The following is a 23142-nucleotide window of genomic DNA, read 5'->3' on the forward strand; positions in this document are numbered from 1 at the left end:
GCTCGCATGTGAAACCCACCGGGGTATATAACTAAATAATCTTGTTGCCAGGAAGATAACGAACTATCAATTAAATCCGAGTTTGTGTCATGCATATGAAATAATGGCAGTTATTCGTGCTTTGTTAAAAACGAATTCACAAAAACTTCTAAAAGAACCCAGTTTGAGCTGTTTGCAATGGTTTTATGAAAAAGTATTCTAAAGTTATATTTCAATTAACGTACTCAACATTAATTGAAATTATCATACTTCCTATTAATATAATCGTGAAGTTTTATTTGTTGTTGAATGAAATTTAAATGTCTGTAAACAATGAATATTTAAAATTATTTTTCAATATCTTCAGGCGACAAACGCAAAGACCATCGAACTAAACTCTAAATTTTGAAAAGCGATAAACTTTAAAAGAATATTCAATTCAATTTTTTTTCAGATCCTCATCAATAAAAAATACAAGTAACTCCAAGAAAGATACACAACATCCTATTTTTTCTTATCAAAGAAATAAATCTTAAAATTGGCTTATATAAAGCGAATAAAAAATATACGAAGTGAAAAGAAGTATATTTTTAAGGCGGTTGAAAATTGCTGGAACATTTACTACCCTTGTCTAGGCATAGACCAAAGATTCGATGACTGAATGAATAAACGAGAACCCTTTTTCCAATAAGTATGATCGAACGACGGAGTTTGAACGCGAAGCTAGAAATTCTTGGGCAGTTGAAAACAAGTTGGGGCAGCCCTGGCCACGGCAATATCGGCAAGTTCGTCGGCCGCAGCTGGCTTGCCGCCGCCAATGTCTCAATAATCCTCAAGGTACCCTCCTAATCGACTCTTCCTTAGTTCGGCACAAGTGTGACTAACTGATTAATTCTGCGAGTCAGTGTACGTGCCTGCTCTGTCTTCGCCATTATTGTTTGCCCCACACTTTCGGCCGCTTGTGTCCCATTATTGAACGATATTTGGACCATTATTGGGCGAGTCGTAGGCTTTCTATTTATATGTTGCCGAAGGACGACCGTAACCCGCTATTGCGTATAGTTTGGGATTGTAATTGCTGCTATTTTGTTAGATTGGATCCGAATTCGTTCTCTTAGGTTTAATAGTTTGTTCTTGTTATAAATCTAAGAAATTAGGGTGTGAACACCAATTTCCAGCAATGTATCATGCTGACCGATATTTTGACTTGTTCATAATTAACGGGAATAGTTGACCGTGTATCTTGGCTTGCACTGGCTGGGCTCTCCTTGTGCCAAGATTAATTACAGCATCAGTCTTGGATAATGTTATGAAATACTGTTTTATTAATAATAGCTGAATTAAATTCATTAATTAAATACTAGCTATTCTAACACAATGAAAATGAATGGTCCCGTTTAAACGACTAACATACTCATCATTAAACTAAATACCAACCAATAAGTTAATTCATCTTTAAACCTTTTGTATGCGATACAAATTTACTGTTTAATGTGCTCCAATTTAGTTTCAATGAATAATTGCTCATTGGCACAGAGCTCCAGTGAGTAGGAAGCTGACACGTGATGCACTATGAATTAAGATATCACAATTGGAACATTTAATTCTGCTTGTCAAAAACATTCCTGTCCTATATCCTCTATATGATTGATATAAAATGCTAACATTAGCATCTAATTACTTTATTAGTTATCTTATGTTTAAATACTGTAAAACAATATCACCACTGTGCGAATGTGTATATACTATACTTGCTGAATTGATCTAAAATTGAAATAAAATCTTAAAATATCCGTCAATTTATTTCATAAATGAAGTTGTGTTTCTTTATTAATATTTTGATGGTAGTTTCTTGTGAATAACAGGTAAATTAAATGTTATCATAGTAGGAAATAAATTCAAAGGATGAATTACTTATTTAGTATTTCTTCATTTGAATTTGTGATTAATTCTTAGCACGCTAAAGCTAGTATACATTCTCACTAGCGTTATACTTTTTACTTTATTACTATAGTTAACTATTCTTACACTTAAACACTATCTGATAGTTTTTTTTTAACATAATGCAAATTCGTTAAATCATTTGTTTCCTAAATATGCAAAAATAAAATTATTTGTTACCGAAGCAACGTAATATAAAAACGAATTTCTTCCGCAAAATAACTTGTGAAGATATTGTTTTGAGAGCCGCTATAGAGAGCTATTTACCGATCAGCATCACATTGTTGTTAACTCCTTGCCAGTGTTAATTGGTGTATTCTTGTTTCCCTGTGAGCTTTTTCCGATAAAGCGAAGATTGCTCTACTTGTTGGGCCCTGAGGGGGACATTAGGGGGGCGAGGGGGAGGGAACCGCTAGATAAAAGGAGGGTAGATCACCAATAACTCGCTCCATTGTTTGTTGGCGGCGGACTTAATAAGTTCGCCGAATTTATTATGATTTGTAGTCTCCCTTGTCGTTTTATTATAGGGCTTTTAACCATAGTTGAGTAGGGTGTATGAGTGGCATACGAATAATATGGACTTATTGGGCTTTTATAACTAGCTTCAAGGCGGTTTGCTTTATTTTTATACCTACTTGTGACCTTGATTGTTTTGGAACAAACTAATGAGAGATGTATGTTTGACTAAAGAAATACTAAAGAATTTTATTTCGTAACAGCATTTGTTCAGTCTATCATAAAATTTCAGATATACTCGTAAGTAGTAATTTAAAATAATAAATATCGTTCTACACATACTAAAGACAAAAGCATTATTTTTTACAAACGAATTAAGTCTTAAATTTACATTTCTTTTATACCACAAGGTGTAAATGTTGATTTTTGCAATTTCCCATACAATACTCTTTCAAAGTAAAATTTCTACCCGTTAACAATCATTTGTTGACTTTTTTTCCGTAACACTATCATAATATGGTACTGAAAAGGGCTTAAAATATTGACCATATATACCTACATTTTATTTTTATCTAAAGAGCTATATTATACGTTACATATTTTATTTCATCACCATACCACCCTTCAGAAACTAAAATATCATTCTGATCATCTGGATGAATGGCGGTCTTCCACATTGCGACTTTTGCCACACATTGTGAAATCACCTTCCAGCAATGGTATTTCCAACCCCATACGATACTGAAACCTTCAAGAAAAGACATTATTCCTTCTTAAAATACCGGTAACTCACTTGACACCCCCCTGGCATTACGGGTGGTAATGGGCAGCGGTAATCATTTACCATCAGGTGAGCAGCAAGCACGTTTATGCCCTGTGCTATAAAAAAATTAACTAGATTGTCAATCAAGCTAATGATTCGTCTCATAAATAATAGCTACTGTCACCTATAGAATATGAACAGCACATCGGACATCACGTGATCGTGAGGCACCCACGGTACTTCTTAAGCGTTCACGTTTTAAGAACTGTACACTGTTATTTCCAGCAGTCGTGACCCAAGTTACAATTAGTTCATAATATATTATGTTCAGCTTGTCCTAGTATTAAATTAGAATAAAATCGATAGTTACAACAAGACCTTGCTTAATAATGCGGGCGTTAGATGTTATCAGATTCAATAATTGTCGTCAGTGATGTTCCATTATTAGTTTGTATATTGTAAAGAACATAAATAGTAAAAAGCCAGACAGTCGGTCTGTTCTTTTTTCACGACTAAAGGGCTGAAGGGATCGTAAAAAAATACATGAAGATAGATTGTATTATAGCGACGGACATAGGCTATTTTTTAACTTAATAAATATCTCTATAATAAAAAGTAATATAATAATATTAATCTGAAAATGTTGAAGTAGTAGATGAAAGATTATGTAGACGATGTCGTCAGTAATAGCTAGTATTATAATATAATATAATTAATAAACGTTCATCGGAAACCATTTAATAATTACTAACAAAATGTGGCTTAGTGATTTATTCTTGATTGATTTACTACATGAACTTCGGGTTCACTTGACATCAATCAATAAAATTAATGAATCGATGGGAAGGATGCCCGAAGACATTTGAGAAATTGACATTATTAATAAATGATTCTGTAAAAATATGCGGCTTCAGATAGCGAGACGGCTGCTGTGGTTAGATGTAAAGTATGTACTTTATTAGAGATAGCCTAGATCCTGGATTGGATTGCAATTATTGTATAAATCACTAATTTTTTGAATATTTAAATTACTCTTTGATAATGTAGCTAGACTTCAACCAGTGAAGGAAAATTTAGTAATCGGTTATGTTTTTTTTTTATTTTCCTCCTTTACAAGATAAATATAGATTCAAACATGCTTATTTAATTCAATATTATCCTAGAAACATAAAAACAGATTCGTTAACATAAATAAGAAAACTAGATATTAAGAAAAAGGAAATATTTTATACGGCTGTGTGAAAATGTTGTGCCATGGTTTATCTATTGTTTTTGTCTGTTGTTTAATGAATACAAAAAATTATAAATTCTGTATTTTTTTTTTCTAATGGATTTAGCTTTCAATTCTTCATATATATTACTTATATGTTTTAAAAAATGTAAAACTTTTACGTTAATAAAATATGTATTAACAAACAATAACAGTATACAGAATAAACTACCATATTGCACACTGTTGTGAAATTCCATTTTTTATGTTTAATTGTCATTTTCTTTGTTGATCTTGTTATTGTAAAATTTTCTTAATTCATATAGTTAATATATCAATGACATCATTTTAGTGAAACATTGCGTCCGTTCGCATTAGGTATGGCAGAGAAGATAAACGTTTTCAAAACATTTTTCAACTATTAAGATAAAGTAACAGCTTCCACAGGAAGCTAATAAATAAAATTGAGTGCACCTCTCGGGTCGAAGTCGGGGTCATTACGGTTGTCTGTCGAAACGTTACCGATGACAAGCTCGTAAATCACAGTTAATAACGCGACTACCAAGTTTACGAATGAGTAGAGGCGCTACTGAAGACAATTTTAATAATTACCTATGATTAAACTAATATTTGACACTGAAATTCCTTAATTTTTACTACTACATTTAATTTTAATTCATTGATAAAAAAATCACAAAGGATTTTTTATATCTGAAATACATTTTATACCTTTGAAATTATTAAGTATTCGTATTCCCAATGATGTGAGGCTGCTGCTGTGATAAGAATAAATCTAATCGTTATAAAATTGTACCTAATACTATCCGATACCTAAAGCAGTGTTTTTTTTAAATTTTAGTATGAAATGATTCGTACGTTACGTTTCTGGTAGCCTATATTGTTTTTTTTTTTTTAATTTAATGCCCATCATTAGATTGTATTCTAATGATGGGCATTAAATTAAAAAAAAACTTCCTATATTCTAATAAGAAGTATTAACAGCAAAAAAAATACTCCATGCGATAATCAGTGTAGATTCGCAGTAGCAGCCTATTTGTTATAATTACTTGCCGAAGTAAACAAAATATAGCGAACCATTTAACACTGTCATCCTAAATTACCGTCGCGAGTCATCTGCCTAAATATTCAGAGATTTACACAACACCTGGTTTCTTAAATCAAGTGTGTCGCGGCATTGAAATTATGTAAAATAAGAAATGCAGTAATCTACTTTAAATATACCGAGATTAATCGTGTGTGCGTCAGTTTTGTAAATACTGCAACTGCTGATAAATAATAAGCCTGCTGAGAGAGTAATTAGGCATATCTACTGAAACAAGGTTAAAAATATAAATAAACTACTGACTCGTACAATGTATATTAACATTATAAGATGTACAGTATATAAATTTAATTTCATTGTTTAAAAATATATTAAGTTAACAAATTGATATAAATACTGAGAGAACGGAAAGCGAAGAGAGAAACCTAAGAATAGTAAAAGTTATGAAGGTACTCCCTTTTATTTAATATTTTGCTAAATAATTTAAAATAAGCAATTACTTAAATTATCACTATTAGCCAGAAGACTCATGGCACAGAGAAAGTTCGCTTGGGCTCCTGTCTCCCTAATTGAACTACACAAATTTCATTTGTAAGAACTGTTTCATTGCCAGTGGTAGAAAATAAACTTACTTATTAACTTTGATTAAAAAATACATTAAATTTATTTATAATAAGGGATATATTTATATATTCTTTTTGCGATCGACTGAAATAATGAAATCATTATTTTGAAAAAGATAGTCTCTGTATAGAATATCACTTCACTGAAAAAGGAAACATTACATTGTTATTAATAATTAACCATACACATTATACAAGTTTTACTTGCATTGAAATACAAAACACAACCAAGATTGCTGAAACGATATTAAAGAAAATAATTTCCGTTTCGCTTGCAGATTTTGGTCTCTCGCTACAGCGCTCGGAGCGCACAGAAAAATACTGCACTATTTATCTGATTACAATGAAAAGGAGATGAGTTTGTGCTTTGAAGTAATTAACAAGTTACTCTATTGTCCTTCGCGTAATGAAGATAATTAGCTGTGCAATGCAGCGGGCTGTTTTCTCTAATTGAATCTAGGAACGTCGAGAGATAAATCAACCTAGACTTTCTTTAGCTCACGAAGGATAGGGCCGTAGAAGGAGATTAATGTTATAGAGACGCGGTTATTTATTAAATTACAAATTTGATATTTATATTTATTTACAGTAAAGGTAGTCGATGTTGTTTGTAAATTATTTCATAACTACACTAAATCTGAACATAATAAAAATAAATTAATGTTCACCAAAAATATATTTTACTACAACTAAATTACAATTAAATATTAAATATTAATAATTTAATACATATTGTAATTATTGATTTTTTCAAATATATTTAATAGTAGAAAAAAAATTGTAGTAGATAGTGACTACAATTTTTTTTCTACGCCAATAGACGACATAATGCTTGTACCAAATTCGTGACATTATTCTAAAAGTTAACATTAGTCTACTATATTTATACATAAGAAGTATAAATTAAATTACATAATCACTGATATTATTACGTAGTTACTGAATTGTTACGCAATTTTAACCTCACATAAATAAATACTCACCTATGAATAGCTTGACCTTGGGTCATGAAAAACAAAACACGTGTCGTAATGTTTAAGCGTCCAGAAGAATATGGCAATAAAGGCAGACGAAAGCAATCGCTCGATTCTGTTCCGCACAATACTCGATGTCACCCCATTCTCAGTGTTCTTCGTTCAGCGACGAACGAGTGCAATTTCCCTCGTCCCGCATCGCGGGCGACGTACAAAAATTGCTTTTCTGAACGTGGAAAATATAGAGAAAAAAAAGGCGGTGCAATGCAAATTTTTGTAAAGTCATTCGGAGGCGTGCGTTTGTATTTGTTGGGTAAGGGTAAAGAAGGCGAACGATTGTCGTCGCGGAGTATTCCTTTATTTTGTCGGAGGGATATTGCGCGTCGGGTGCAGGCGCGCAGCTGCCGCCAGTGTCGGGGAACGAGCGTTGTTTACCGGCGTCGACCCGCAATACCCGCATTGAACTCTGGATGCATCCTCACACAGACATCGTATTAAACACAGTCTTGTACTACTGTCCATTACAAAGCCATCTTACGCCAACACACGGGATTCAATTTGTTAGGACACCCATTCGTTTAATATGAAGTATTCAATTATAGATGGACTCCTGATACCTAGTTGTGTACAAATGACACGTGTATCTGGCGGTAGAATAAAAATCATCCTTAAAAATCCTGTTTGTTTTAAAGATAATACATAATTATAAAATATAAATAACATAAAACTGATAGAGATACATTACTAGTAATGTGTACATAGTCCGCATTACTAACAACCCGTTCCACATGGCTGATTCCTACATTAAATATGTATAATTATTTCCACTTATATCACTTATCTAATAACCATAACACAAGCGCTGCTTAGCTTAAGACTAGAGGCACTGTGTGAGGATTATCCTGAGATATTATTCATATTATATGCTTTTATTTTATAAATGGATTTATAAGAAAAATAAAAATGTTTGTCAAACCTATAATTGTAATCCTAAAAGACACGTCAGTCTAATATTATTATCGTTATGGTAGAACTTTAATATATAATATTGGTTCATTAATACACCATAACAAATATAAAGGGAAATTACGTCAAATATAAATTAGGGCAACCCCGCTGATTATCAAATTACCGTAATTAAAGTCCCCCCTTTATTATGCCGGAGCTGGTGAGGAAATTTTATTCAAATGCGAATATCTAAATAAATTATTTAATTAAATAGAATCCTATAATTTGATATAGAATTAGTTTTTATATTAAGTATTATCGTCCTTGCACATATCAATTACAGTAGGACTTATTATTTCGTTTTGCGCTGTTTCATAATTCAGTTGAATAACATTTTTCTATTTAATTTCAGGTTACGTTGCAACATTAATCGCAAATAGAAGATTATTTGCAAAAGGTATGTGACTTTCTGTTAATCATACTTTACTTTTAACAATTAATATTACAATGATATATTATCTATTATATATATCTAATATTCAAAGATAAAGGACTGGATTATTTTAAGAAAGAATGGCATTTTAATATTTCTTTCCCGAAACTGTAATGAAAGTGTTGGTTTTAGATAATGTGTAATGTGAAATGGCGTGACATTTATGAGACATTATTGAAAGATTTTATATATACTTAGCTGTTACCCACGACTTCGTGTGTTTTTAGATTAAAATGTCTATTTCTAATGTCATAATCTATCTTCACGATAAATGTCTATAACAGCTATACAGCCCTTTAGTCCGTTTACACACATTTATATATTGGTATGGAATAAAAATGTGTTTCTTGTAAATGCATAGAGGTAGATACACACAACAATAGATACAATAATATATAGTTTTCAGGTGTTACATGCACTGATATTAACTGCAAACGTAATTTAATCTAATCTTTTGCCATCGATGCATGACCGTGCATGCATTACCTCCATCGAATGAGATAAAAATTCAGTACCATTTACAATATTTCAAATATGTATTGAGAAATTAACATATTTAAAGATTTTTTTGTATTGTTAAAAACTATTAAGTAAGAGAATTTCTAAAAGGTATATAACAATAGTGTCAGTAATAATTATAATATAATATGCCGGGACAATTCACACAACGCCATCTGGTCCCAATCTAAGCAACACTTGTGTTTTAAGTAGATACCAAACTACAGATGATGATTACCTTTTAACTAACATCGGATGGGATCGTCAATTTGCTTGCTATGTTAATTACGTAAAGAATGCAAGTATGTAACAGATTTTGATAGTTTTTACTATTATTTAAAAAAATATATTCGTGAACGATTATATGGTTATATTGTATAATTATTATATTATATATGTTTTCGGTCACATACCAACACTGTGAAATAATATAAAAAAGTAATAATAGCTTATGGTGTTGTATAAATGAAGTAATATGTTTCATATTTACGAGAAAAAAATAACGAAAGAAAAGAATTTCAATTATGTAAATAAAAATAGCATCTTAAAATTTCATTATCACACTGGGTATATTTTGGCATTGCAATTTGCATTGAGCTTGGCTTCTTCCTATTTTGTGGAATGGCCCTAATAACTTACCACAATTCATTTTGATTTATCCCAACTCGTTATAATCGTGCGCTTCGCTGGCGCGCCGGTATTGCCCGCTGTTGCAATTTTCATGCAACCGATCTGCCAGAATGGATTTATTCTATCTGGCAATTTGCTCTCTCTATTAATGTTGAGGTGATTTCATTTTCTCCTATTAATGGCGATATCTTGCTAATAGAACATTTATATTGATTTATTATTGCTGACAACTTGAATATAACCATTCGAACTTTTTTTAAAGTACTATTATGTATATATTTTACCTGCCTCATGAACTATTCTTATAATGAATAAATACGGCACGTTTTGTGTTTGCGCGTCTTCTAAAATCATATTTACACTGTCGTTTGTTTGGGATATTTAATAATAGCGCTTAAAGTACTATTTTCGTAACTGTTCTAGTCTTATAATTTTTGTAGATATTATTACACAGATGGCAAGGCGTTAAATAAAAGCCGCCTAGAGTGAAAAGTATTATGCAAATGGAGAGAATTCTGGGTTAATACGGGCACGGGCGATTTCCAGTCATGTTAACGGGCTTGAAACTGTGCGAAGGACGCCTTAAAATAGTTTGGCTATTTATTGCTGTATGAATCAGCACGAGTCTCACAAAACATTTTACGATCCATTGGGTTGCAGTGAACAACACAATGATATTTATACATTTACCAGAAGTGACAAGTCGTTTGCGTGGGTACCTCAGTCTCACCTATTTCAGCCACTAAGCTTGCTTTGTAAGCTGTATTTCCTTTGTAGAGAAATTACAGGATAAGACGGACGACTTCTTAGTCTTCTGGAATGACAACGCATGAGTAGTATCGCTTGCGTCATATGATAATGTGATGTGCTTAGTGCTATTTATGTATATGCGAGGTAGGTAACTGTTACCTACTAAGGTAGGTAACAGTTACGGTTTACCATCAGGTCAGCTTTGCCAATACAAAGGCATATAAATAATTTAGTCCATGTTATGCAATTCACTTTAATTTGGAAATAATTTATTTGCGTCTACGAAGTCTTACTTCTCTCTTTTCCTTTTTGATTAAATTCATTGTGAAATTTATTTGAAAGTAACGACTTTCTCGCAAGAACTGGTGGGAATCTGTGTCGAGATTATCCCGATTTGAAGGAATTGTATATATTTCTTTGCTGCTAATTAATTTTAATAATTATTGCCAGTTTTGATTTTGATAAAATTGTTGTCTATTCTGTCTATATTGTGCATTGTATAAAGAGTACATTATTGTATTTTAGTTATTGGTGAAAGTTAAATCCACACTACAATGTATTTATAAATCAGAAAGTGTGTCTGTTTATCTAACTACCTTTGCACAACCAGTTGAACGGATTATACTGAAATTTGAAATAAAACTGGATAGTATCACGAAAACGGACAAAAACTACCTTTTATTTTAAAAAATAATATGGACGGGGTGGTCTGTACAAACTGTCATCCCCTAGATGACAGTTTGTACAGATGAAATCGCTAATTGTTTATAAAACTTACTGAAAAGTAAGTACTAACGGTCTAATTAATAAGTATACCACTTGCTCCTTTGACACCTAACTTATAACGTCTGAGTAAGTACTGACAGAAAGTAGTTCTATGATGTAAAATATCACGTGATATAATCACAACATGACCAGACAAGACCAGACCAGTACCAGTACGACTGGAAAATAATTATTCGTTTGACTTATGGGTAGTTATCGTGTAGGTATTGTGTGTTTAACACATGCTTATGTCAATTTTGTTATAGGATCAAGATGTTAATATTTACTACTAAGTCCAATAGATTGGTAGAAAAACCTTCATACCTTTTTGTAGTAAATATGTAAAGACTTTGCGTAAAAAAATAAAAAAATCTATTCAATAGAAATAATGGAATCATTACTTTGACATGAAAATTTGGCTTAATAAATAATATATAATATTTTTTAAATAGCTTATTGATATGTGTTAAATTCAAAGGATAAATGATAAATTGAAATAATACTAAATTTGGAGTAATTGGACGTTAATGCTTTAGACATTTTGTGAAAGCAATAGACAGAATATGAAAACTTTTAATATTAATTTAAAGATAATATAAAAATCTACTTAATGGAAAATTGAATGAAAATATTATGAGACCAAAGTACTTAATTAATTATATTATCTACTCTCACCCACTCAATACCCGACCCGGTCCTATATAAACATAATAATATATAAATTATTTATAAGTTGTATGGGGACAAATATTATTCTCAAGTTAGAAATTGCTTTGTCAAACTTCGTCAGTTCGGGAACGACGGGGAGACGTCTCGGGGACAAGAGGCAGCCGCATTCGGCCCTCTATCGTTTTCACAGTTTAACGCATCACAACTTCTCCTTATTCGTCGTGATTACTAAATCTTCTGCAATACAATCAGTCATCAACTTTTATTTGACTTTTCTCAGAAAAAAATACAAGTAAACAAACGCCGGGAATCGGATTTCTCGGATCCCGGCAAAGTTTGAAGGTGAGCCGACGACCGTCTCCCTAATAGAGAAGAAAAATACGTTAATGTACCCTCAGATCCCGAAGACAAATAAACCGAGGCGGACAGGGACGAAATAAAAGCGGGGAGGCACCGAGATAAATAACAATGATCTTGCGGAACGAACCTCGCCGCGGCGGGCGGACACACCGCTGGAGGCTTCCCGTGTCACAATACGCACAGTTTTTCCACTATTAACATAGCGTCACAAAAAATGTACCTATTTTACGGTCACTTAACAACATTTTCTGGTGTTAACACATACTTAATCTTTAGATTACGGATTCATACATTACGGATACGGACGATTACGGATTCAGACCTCGACACATGTAGTTTGAGAACAAATAGAGTTTGGGAGTATGATTTACATGGATATTTCAGCCATAAAATAGATTAGTACCTACATACTTTACTGAAGGTAATGAATATCCCTTTGAACGGAATATTCTTCATCGTAAAATTCTCTAACCTATTCAATTTAAATTGCTGAAAGGAAAACAATCGTAAAATCTTCGCATTTAAGTTTGAAGGTCAGCCTGTCAATTCGCTAGCGATCAGTTCCTCCATTGCGTTCCAGTCTGGACCAAGTCTGTTGGATAACTTATTAGGCAACTTTCATGTTCCAACTGTTGTTAATTGCAATTTGACGCCGTAACGACAAATGATTTTAAACTTATTTTGATGTTGTTGATTTTATTAAATACTCAAGTTTCTATTGTATTGTACCTATGTATTATGATGTTTTGGCATTCGTAAACTTATTTGTTGATTTGTTTCTACAAACTTATCTCAACAAATAAGAAAAACAAGAGCACTTCTCGTGTTTTATTTTACGAAAACTATAAATATCTGACGTACAACTTTATTTTTCTTTCGTATTCCGAAAGTTTGGTGTTACATTATTTCATGTTCTTAACCGCTTCTGAACATGTGGTAGGATGTTTTAATTTTATAAGCCTAATAAAATACCATCATTTAACACACTTTAAAAATTAATTTACCTGAATCTATATAACTTTAAGGAGTGAATGTATATAATTTAGAACGGATCCATTTAAAATAAATGGCGTTGCTTTGAACTTTTGTGCAGGTAATAAGGGAAACTAGCATATCTACTCCACAGTAATTAAATGGATATCTTCCTATATTAATACATCTTCTTTAAAATAATAAATAAACTAAAATAAATTTATGAAAACATGAAAATAAGTCGGACCTCAACTGAGAAGAGATTGTGAGAGACAATCATTCGGTTAAATAGAAAAAGATAATGATCACAATTAATTGATAAAAAATTGGCAATGATTTTGTATAACATAAATACACACGAAAATGGAATACAATCGAGCCATTTCAAAGAAGTAAGGAAGTTTAAAGAATCTGAGATAATATAAAGTTATTATAACTCAATGAATAGTTCTATAAAAATGTCTAAGTGTAAAGTAACTATTTGAATTTTATAAAAGGTATACGCCTGGCAGCGAGTACCTCTCGAGTTGGGTCCATTTTAAGAGGACTCTACTTTGAAAGAAAATGTCATTGTCAGGCTATTATATGATTGCTTAACAGACTTCTTATACGAGTAGGTACTCGTATTCATGGTTGATATTCAATTACAAGGAAGTAGATTTCCTATATCTGTAAATGTTTTCTATTGTAACAATATACTGACTAAATGACACACTTGACTTTTAATTGTTGCGGGTACGCCTTTTCACACAAAATGTATATACATAGTAAGTTCCCCATATAAATGAGCACCTCAAATAAATTAAAGCAAGTATGTAATATGAACTAAAACATATGCATTTGATAATAGTTTTGTTCTATGTTTCTATACTCCGTGATTTTTATTTCTAATGATAATTATAAATAATAATCATTTTAAGTTGAAATACGTTAAGAACTACTTATTAAAATACAAGGTTATGTAGATTTTATTATAGTAGTAGATATTATATTAGTGTTTATGTCCTAATTTAGATTATTTCTGTTTAAAAGTTTGTTAAAAATTACAGTAATTGTGCTATCATAATGGAAACAAAAACTGTAAACTAAATCTTTTAACCTCGTAAGCAAATAGAAGCAGATCCTTGTTCCACAATACAAAGGAGAGACAATGGGCAGCGCTTGCCAGTCACGAAGATACCCCACCATAGGGCTGGCAAACAAATATTTATTATGGTTGTATAACATTACGTCAGTGACTAATAAGTTATATATTCTTTAATTACCCACACTACTCGTATTACGAGTATATGAAGTTTATTGTTTGTTTAAACGCGATAATCTAATGAAATACTAGTTAGATTAAAAAAATGTGGGTTATTTAACGATTAAGGTTATGTAACATCAGGCTACCTCTAATAGAGACGGAGCAGCTAAGAAAACTATTGCGAAGGCGGGTAAAATGTAAATAAAACCAACTCTTTAATTGCTAATTAATCAGTGTAAAAATCATAATATTACTTTACCTACATATTATTAAAAAAGAACTTATCAAATAAACAGAGCCATTTTTAAAACATTATTCAGAGCAACTTTTTCTAACATTAAAATAAACAGTAGCAAGTAGTAAGTAAGTAATTCATACTACGTAAATCAGATTCATAATAGACTACCAGATAGCTTCTTTTAATTAAAAGAAAGCTTGTATTAGCAATCGTGTTCCAATCTATCTTTACATCAAATTTCGATAAAATCCGATCAGCTCTTTAATCGTTAACAAACAGAAAACAGGAACGAACAGACACACCGACATACTTTCGCATTTGTAATATGAGTATAGATTTGTTACTCAATTATAACTCTATGACTCTACTTAGTCCCAAATATATGTTACTAATTAAGGTTTAGAATCAGTGATTGCAAATTCCGGTGTGGTTAGAAAATTAGACGTTTACACAATTTTCTAGAACAATTTCTTTCAGAGCTCTCTTAGGTAATTATTTGTTACATTAGTTCTGATATAAATTAAATGGCCCTCATTATATACATTTAAAACACCTGTTTTTATCGATGTCACAATAAATACGAACGATTTAAATTTGTACATTCTATAACAGTTTTGTCAAAAACATATGTATTCATGAGTATAATTATTTGTATTTTAAATTTAATTATTTTATCTATGTAGATGTTTTCTATACATATTATGTATGTATTTACAAAAAAATGCATTTAAGTATTCTATCAGTTGTCTGGTACCCATAACAAGCTCCGCTAAGCTAAGTACTAGACAGCGCTGTGTGAACTGTCCTGAATATTATTGTAATATTTGTTTGTACATATAGAGCTCCTTATTAGAACAAGAGCTATATAATGAGACAAACATAAATAATTACATTTCTTTTCTGTGTGCAAAAATATATTTCCAAATTATATTGTGTATTATAATAACTCTTTAATTATCTTACAATGAAATAACATTATTAAAAATTGAGTATCTCGAGCTAAACTTGAATAATTTCTGACCCTGTCCAACCCTACATTAGAACGAAACGGATTGCGCGAAATCTTTTTGTCTACGTCAAGCTGGCGGCTTGTCATAATCTTCTTCCACAAAACAATGTCAGTTTTAATTAAAATACTTTAAAATAATAAAACTTAGAATAAAAGAGAGCAAAATCGGACCAATTGTATACGGCCTTTATCACTCAAACTCGGAATAACCGCTCGTGAAATCCATTTATTTTGCAACTGACATTATGAATATTAAAACCCATTCTTTTCTGTTATTACAGAGTAAACACTACCTATCTATTGATTTTGTTTAGAATGATGTATTTTGAAAAAAATATGTGGGCATTACGTTTACAACATTTTTATATTTATTTTAGGAATTCATTTCACAGTTTCGGTGGTTTACCGGTTGTGCATACTGCCTTTGATTTCGAAGGTCGCGATTTCGATTCCTCGCACGATACAAACATTTGTATTCATGGGCATGATATTTTGTATTGGTTTGGCTGTTTTTTATGTATTATATATGTTTTAATAAAAACTGAGTATTATTAATAGTTGCCTAGTACTCATAACACCTTTCGACTAGGTTTCGCTGTGTGAATTGTCCAAGGTATATATTACGTGAGGTATTTAAATATTTCATAACTGCTCTGTATTCTTACATAATTAGAACATTTGCCGTTCTAAAGCGTTAATTACATCTTTTGCTTCTGTAAACAAGAAATACACATCTAATTTGTTAAACATCTACACCATTTTACTCATTTTGATTCAATTATTTTCTTTACGTCATTACAAACGTACAATACGGGGTCTATTTACTGTAATAATAACGACTTTACTTCCACAATAAAATACATTATAACGCTCGTGTTTCAATATTCTTTTCTCCCTTTTTTTATACTCCGCATCGAATCATAAGTTCTTATTATGATTATTTGAATTGGGTTTATTTTATTTACCATTTTATTCTGTGCTTAGATAAAAATAACACGCTTTATTGAATATTTATAAATAAAACAACACTATATTCATGTAACAAATATTAGGTATTATATTTGTAAATACGCACTGTGATAAAAAAATTTGGTCAATAACCCTTCCAAGAATACAAAAATGTGTATTACAATCCGAATTCCAGCGATAGTATTTATGTAACTTAAGAATTTTCCCCAAGGAAAAGCAAAGATCTGGAGTACAAAAAATATTCTTCATATAGAATTCGTAGTCACGTGATCGATTGAGTACAAAAGCTTCAAAGATTGTTTTCACATTTCATCAAATTCTTGTTGAAGAAAGTTGATCGTTAATTTTGTTACTTATTATTGGTGTATTTCGTATTGTTATGCTCTTTTTATTACATGATATACAAAAATAGCAATCAATCAATCAATTTATTTGCTGTATAAGTATTTTCCGAAGTTACATTTCAGTATTAAAACTAGTGGGCAGAGCAAATCGGATCAGCGCTAACGAGCTCTTTGCAATTAAATCGATCTGCATGTCCCTATGTTTTTATCCGCGCGCTATTCGACTTGCTGCTTTGTTAAGTCTAACAAATTATGAAGTTTATAACAGTTCATACCTTAATATGTTCATAAATCGTATGTAATTTTGTTCATTTTGCACTAGTATTATGGCTTTGTACATTAATTTAATGCTTTCGTCTGAGTTCGAGGCGAGACGCTGTAGGACGGGGGCCACATTTATATACACTAATAATTAATTATCAAATTATAATGTAATATGTAACCAGAACTGACAGCAATTAAAATCTCGTAATAAACTTTACTGCTAACAAGTTATTCATTAGTTCTGTTATATATATAATAGCTCTATACCTGTCGTACTTATTAGTTGACCACAGAAAACTTTGTATGGCCGTACCTATGTTTGTATGTATTTAAGTCATAATTATCCTGATGGCCTCTCTATACCTACGGTTATCCCGTCAAGCGTGTGCCCGCGCAGCATAACCCGACCCACTTGGCATTTGTAGTATAAAGCAAACAGAGAATTCATTGCAGTTGTCATTTGAATATATATATAATGTAAATTCGTCAGAAGTAAAAATTTCGTGGAATGTCAGCTGCGTGGGTAGCTCTGTTTCATCCATTTCAGCTAACCGCAATGCAGTTTTACTGCTACGTGTAGTAAAGAATGAGAGGTATAACGGGTTTTATATGATGTGTGATGTCCCTGGTGCTTTTCATGTAAGTAATCAGTAATTGGGCCGTCGCGTCAGCTTGCTTCAGATATACGTATAATTCAAAACTGAGACAACTTTTTTCTGAATTTTACCCACTAACTTTTGTAGATAAATATATCAGTCGGTAAGTATGCTTCTTAGTGCAGAAGAAAGAACAAGATGTTGAGCTTTTGTCTCTATCTTGTTATATATCGTGCTAGTGGCAAGAAAAATCTGTCTATATTTTGACTGGCTTCGCGACCAGTGTGATGGAGTGGAACGCCTAGACAAATGGCAAACATTTTATTATATTAAATCGATTGTGCACATTCATGAGAAAGTCCAAGATACCGAATAATAGTGTTTCACTTAATCTCTTAATATCGAAGACTCTTATCATAATTCAAAGAATGTGAAAGGTCAAAAAGAGAGGTGCATTCAATCAACAGAAAATATTGAAAATACAGCGTTTATGCATACATTCACTTAAAATTCACAAGTTCCTATTTACGCTGAATATTGTAATACCTATCAACATTCTGAGGTCTAGCTACAGTATAAACGAACACAGGTAGGATATTATGATACTCCATTCTACATAATTTACGGAATAATAGCTGTAGCAACTGAATATTGCAACAGACTATAAATTCAGTTAAAGCACAGAATACGTAATAGTGCCTGATGTAAGTACAAAACAGTCTTGTTTCACCAAAAACCTTAATGTCATTTAATATAAAAAAAAGTTAAGCTCAGGTAACCACATTGCACATGAATTTTAAGAAAATTATGATACTAATTATGGTTTCTAATGGCTTAATAACTTATAACATTATTATGTTATATTTTCGCATTACGTCATAAAAGAAAATATACTTAGCTTTGTCATAGATATATTTATTTACTATCTATGTAAATGTGTATACATATATAGTCTGAATATTTAATATATATAAATTAGGTATATATATAAGGAATCTGAAATTAATCAAATGTAATAAATGTAAATATTTTATATATAAGCGGCTCTATGGATGTGAGCCGAGTTAGAAACCGCAATAACACTACTCTACTGATATTACATTCCCGCCGCCCCGCGCCTGACGCCATGAAGTCCCGTCCTTCACCTCCCCTCGCCCTCCCACGCCGCCAACCCCATAGGGTAATGAATTCGACCACAGCCTATATCGATATGACCTATAAAAATTTGGGCCGCAATTATGTCTTAATCGCCTCGTGAATTCATTGGACATTACGATATTCACACACCGAGTAAGTAATGCTTGCTAACCATTACATTGTTAAGCCATTAATGATATACAATACAATATGTAATGCAGTAGCTAAATATTATAAATTAAAAATTTTAATTTCTTGTTATTAAAATTAAACTATCATTACGTAACAACAATCTATTTATTAATAGATAAATAAAGTAGCTTAATTCAGTCTCCAGAATAGACTTTACAACATTCCTATAGAGCAATTTTACTCTCCTTAATAGTAACCATAGTTAACAACGGTCTTTGACACTAGGAATGATGATAGGCTTCACGAACCTATAGTGTAATACCGAGAAATTGAGTAATGAAATGAGTGACATATTCATGAAATAGATAAATCTCTAATTGAATATCTCTGACTGTCCTATTTGGATTATATCCGTGAGCATTGTATATTTTTTTATTTATGTAGTTACAGAAATATCCAGTTACCTACTAAATTTGTATATTTTACAGAGGTTGCATAAACCGCTAGATATTTATTGTTATTTCGACTTACCTTACCCTTGCTGTAGCGAAATGCTAATATTTTATTTTGTTAATATTATATTACGGCTCGCTGTTAGAATCGCATACAATATGGAGCGAGCCTGAAGCCTGAACAGCCGCCGTCGGCATCGCCTACTAGCAACGCGAATCACTCCGCCAGCCTACACTGACCTCCAGTGAACCTTTGGGCCCTTCCTGTAACATCGGAAAACCCGATGCGTCCTATACCGTGATAGTTCTCTGCAATTTGGTCTTGTTGTAATAGCGAAAGCGTGTCCCATAAAGAACATTCTATGTTTTGTACATCTGGCTTGTTTCATTACGCGACGCTATGCCTCGAACTGTTTCAATACATTATAACTAAGTTAGAGACAGATTGTTTATGCAAAAGTAAATTAATTTTCATATTCAAAGTTTATTAGTAACGTAGAGACAACAACTGTGATACTGACGTATCTTTGGTACATTTGTATAATATAATTTAAACAATATTTACATTCCAATTTACATTTAATAAATACATAGATACCAACTTATTGTCTTACTAAACCTATAAACGTTAACGTTGGTAAAGTTTAAATATTTATTACTCGAGTAACTGAACCCACAACTTTTGTATTTGTAAACAGATTAAAACAACCAATATAAAACAAACACAAAATTTTTAATACAACATACCACAATACATAACCAAATCTGTTAAATCGTAACGTACAGAAAAAAATAAAAACTACTGTTACTGTTTTCAAATGTCTTTCGTATAGAGATATACATTTTTAATGTACATATATAATGATGACGATCTTTAATAATATGGGTGATTAAAGCTGCTTTAGAAAAAGATAAAACCAATTTGTTTGTCACAAAGCTGTTGGATCCACGTACAGACGATGCGAGCGACTAATCTTTTAGCGTCACCGGCGCACGCACATAAATTCCTGTTGAATTACGAGCTAGCCCGCAACACCGACGTTACCCACTCACCTTCTTTCCCCCCCTGTAAATTGCAACTACACTCACTTGTTCCGAGCAAAATTGAATACATAACCAGCTAAATATTCCATTTTATTACTTTTATGTCAATGTAAATAATTCATCTAGAAGATGAATGACAAGTGAGTTCATAGTATCGTTTTTAATTCCAATTTGATTACAGTTATATATGTATCAATCATACCCATAAGCTGTATGCAAAATTTTAGAAGCTTTATATATGCATTATAGCGATAGATTAATTTACGAGACTGGTCACACAGTCTCGTTATCGGCCCGATAGATTGGACGTCAATTCATTTGTGATACTGGACTATATTTCATATTTGGCATTTTATTTACACAAAGTCATATACATACATACTTTTGTCTGAAAAGAGCAATAGTGAAGTTTATTAAGACAATAAGGAAAATATATTAAGAAATTACGTTCATAAGCGGCTAAAATGTCAATGTCAATGTCATGAATATAAGATTTTTAATTTGATTGATAAATTTTTCACCCGATATTTCTTTCGGAATGTGATAGTAGAATCTTTAAAAAATTTTAAGAAAACCCTTAAAATTAAGGTCATTTTAATTAAATCATAGTTAGAAATTGATAGTGGACGACAAAATGTTTTGCTATATCAAGACGAAAATTAAGATATTGTCTCTTATATTGCCATATTAGTAATGATGATACACAGCTATAAGTTATATATACCTAATCCAATTGCTCGCTCATCAAAAATCTTTTGACACTTGCTGAGTCACTACACAGTTGCAAGTGAGGTCGTACGAGCTACATTTCGTATGGTGAGCTAAAGAAATAATTAATCATGGTTAAGTCGCGCTCGTATAGTTCTTTCCATTGGAATTAGTTCTTCATTATTCCATTTCTCTGTTTCCGGTCGTTGGATTTTGATTTATGACTTTAATTTGGCAAGGTTGGCGACGACAGGCCGAGACATGTCGGAGTGTTTTCAAGGAGCCATCGTGCAATTGTTTAATTAATCTTAAGCTACGGAACTGCTGCGGGTGCACTACACTTGGCACAACTTTAAACTCGTTAAAAGTTTCTTTGAAACATTTGGCACCAGATAAGCCGCAGTCAAACTGTGAATCCGAGATTGTTAACCTATCAAGTGTTGTAATTAAACAGAATTTCATGTTTAATTTTCCGTCACTCCCTTCAATTGGATATTTCAATTCTCATTTAATTTACGCAGTTTCCTTCCCGTTCTTATTTCACCTCATAATATTATCAGATTTTACTTATATTTTGTACTCAATTGTCTGCATTCTATTATTAATTAAAACGATTTTAGCTAGTAATATAAAATTGTAATACTTGTTGTTGTAACATATTATAGTATTTGTTAATTTGATGTTATTGATGTCAATACGTGAGAACATCGATATAAATTGATAGATATCTTGAGGACAATGAAGTGTTTGTACGGTCGTTGAAGACACTCGGGGGCACTGTCGCCGTGATCACCAAAAGCATGTACATAACAGGCAGGCATTGAGCGAACACGGCTCATTCCACGCGTACAAGATGGCCGACAATGGCCCTTAGCGGATAATTACTCAAATAGATTGCCCATTCGGGTATTGTGTCTATGTGCTTTTGATGTTATATCATGAATGTTGCCGTTCACTAAATTACTAACTCAATTCTTATTATTTGCAACGTAATGTCCGAGTTAAACTTTAGACAATTTTCGCATGTATATTTATATATTATATTTTATTGAACATTCATTATAAGTGTGACATACAATAATGCTAACTGAATATATAAGTAATATTTCATTAATACGTATGTGAGAACTTTACCTTACCTACTTATGTTGTTTTAAAAACAACAGTGTTTATTAAATCTAATCTTATATTGTTAGGTTTACTAGATTCAACTAAATAGAACTAATTTATAATCAGATTGTCATTACCGCGGCAGTATCATACATAATACCCAGACATTCTTCAGGATGCCAGGATAGTTACGTGCCGATAGCAATTGCACTGCAATGCGACTCATTCCTTTAAAATAGCCATTGTGAGATAAACTAGTACTGAAAACGTTTGAATGATGTATGAGATAGTTAATAGCAACTAAAAATTAGTAGCCACTACCATACACTTACTTTAAGATCTACAGAACTTACTCAGTCTTACGATTATGATTCATAACATTAAATATTTTAGATAAAAAGCAATATGTAGAAGAACTACATGAAATCGGGCTCAATGATCTAGCACTTTAGCACACTGCCATATTTCGCGACCTTATTTTATTATTTCGATGGTCGCGGATTCGATTACTCCCACGATGCAAACATTTGTTTATATTCATAAGTATGATTGTTTGCATTGGTCTGGGTGTTTTATATCTATGTATATTTCTGTTTATTGTTTAGTATCCATTACATAAACTCTGCTTACCTTGAGATGGCGTCGTATGAATTGCCCTGGCTCATTATTATTTAAAGAAATGAAATAAATATACATTAAATATCATACCTATTTACGTGGTGAAAGAATATAAAGATTGTGAAATATATATTCAGATGCAAAATTTATGTTTAGAAACGAGCAACGGAAAAAAATTCTT

The 23142-nt window shown here is 31.8% G+C and overlaps 1 protein-coding gene across 1 annotated transcript in view; it reads left to right on the forward strand.

Moving 5' to 3' along the window:
* The first annotated feature begins 8392 nt into the window (after positions 1-8392).
* Positions 8393-23142, forward strand: part of LOC131852710 (protein muscleblind) — a 175216-nt gene continuing 160466 nt past the window's right edge. Inside the window, exon 1 of the mRNA XM_059203431.1 lies at positions 8393-8414. The gene's annotated coding sequence lies outside the window, so the exon portion shown is untranslated. The remainder of the gene's footprint in view (positions 8415-23142) is intronic.

The sequence above is a fragment of the Achroia grisella genome, unplaced genomic scaffold (genome assembly GCF_030625045.1).
Source record: "Achroia grisella isolate CSIRO2021 unplaced genomic scaffold, CSIRO_AGI_Agris_v1 utg856, whole genome shotgun sequence".
Taxonomy (NCBI): domain Eukaryota; kingdom Metazoa; phylum Arthropoda; class Insecta; order Lepidoptera; family Pyralidae; genus Achroia; species Achroia grisella.